General features: G+C 37.6%; 1 pseudogene; it reads right to left on the reverse strand.

The window, feature by feature from the left end:
- Positions 1-377: 377 nt before the first annotated feature.
- LOC102863716 lies at positions 378-765 on the reverse strand (annotated as a pseudogene).
- Between the last annotated feature and the right edge of the window lie 882 nt (positions 766-1647).

Raw genomic sequence — 1647 nt, forward strand, 5'->3', positions numbered from 1 at the left:
ATGATAATCTAGAAATATCTATTTATGTAGCATCACTTTAGTTCTTGCAAAGCAATCTGATTTAGTATAAGGTTACGTCTTTGCAGGAATTCTAGTTAAACATAGCACCCTGAACTTTGTGTTTTTCTTCTTGTCTATAGAATGGCATTTATTAGTGCTTTTCAGGGTGAGAGGGAGGGGTGAAAGATGAACTATGGCTTATACAGTATTGAGCTTCTGTTTATAGTGATGTAAAAGTAGCATCAATTAAGGATAATGATTATTCAATCATTTGGTACAATTCAAGTCACTAAATAACATACCTGTAAAAGTTGAATTGCAAACATGTGATATATACATATATAGACAGTTTCATAACGTTATTTGACAATCAGCTATTAGTTTTCATCCACATTGACGGTCCGTAGATTTTTGAAAGTGATGACAGGTACATAGGTAACCAGTGTATACAGCTTGATTGGGGAAATCTTCATCCTCATTACGTTTTCTGGACAACCGTACACGGATGCGGTATGGGATATTACTTATTTATTTGGCCCAGACAGCTTTGTTAAACCTGGTGTCAATGACAACATCTGGTATTCCCATCTCCTTCATGGCAAATTTCTGGATCTCCTTTAGTGCCCGAGGAACACGCTTCTTAAATCCCACTCCATGGACGCGCTTGTGAATGTTGATGGTGTACTCTCTGGTCACCACTTTGTGGGTGGCAGAACGGCCTTTCTTCTTCTCACCACCTTTCTTTGTGGGGGCCATAGTGCCGGAACCAGGTTGGAAAGGAAGAGGGCCTGCAAACGTGTATTATATATTTTTAATAACAATAGCAAAAGAAAAGTAGCTACTGAGATTGAGTATGTACAATAAAAACTCCATGGGAATTGGTTTGGACCTTCAAAATCACAGTTTATGGGACATTCCAGTTAATTACTATCATTTCTAGTATTTCTTTTCTATCTCCCATTTCAGTTTGCTATTGTTGTTCAGCATGTAGAGTCTTGGGCCGTAAAATCAATCTTGAAAAGAGACGTCTTAGGTGCAAACTTTGGTCTTTATCTTTTTGTAAACTGTCTGTATTTTTCCCCCTCATTATTATCCAAGGCTCTTTTTCTAGCTTCAGTAAATCAGTGACACCTCTCACAGAAAATGAATATCACAATGAGAGCAAGTATCTGTAGTTCTTAGACATTACATTGTTATACCTATTACTCAGAATAGGGTCAATATATTTCCACTCTTGCTGAGAGAAATCTGTGTCTTTATTCCTTAACATAAGAACATAGCTTTAGAAATGTAAGAGCTTTCCCTGGTTTTTCTCTACTTGCTTTTGTTGTTGTGTACTACTAAGTCAGAACCGACACACAAAGGAGTTTCAGCAGCAGTTAATTGCATGGGAGGAGATTGCCCATCATTCCAGAGCTTGCACAACTGTCTGAATCTTATCTCTGTTCTCATCTGAGGTTCAAGTGCAACTTTGATCCAGAAGAACAGCTCATACAACTGCAATTTCTTCTGATGCAAATATTACACCAACTGGTACCTAATGAACCAAAGATGTAAACTGCAGCAAGTTGTGTTGCTAATCAAAGCCAGGTCTCTCTGGCAGTTAAAATTTACCAGTGATTCCACAGAAAAATTGAAAATAATGGG

Source organism: Elephantulus edwardii, unplaced genomic scaffold (genome assembly GCF_000299155.1).
Source record: "Elephantulus edwardii isolate Elephantulus edwardi_28Jun2011 unplaced genomic scaffold, EleEdw1.0 scaffold00203, whole genome shotgun sequence".
NCBI lineage: Eukaryota > Metazoa > Chordata > Mammalia > Macroscelidea > Macroscelididae > Elephantulus > Elephantulus edwardii.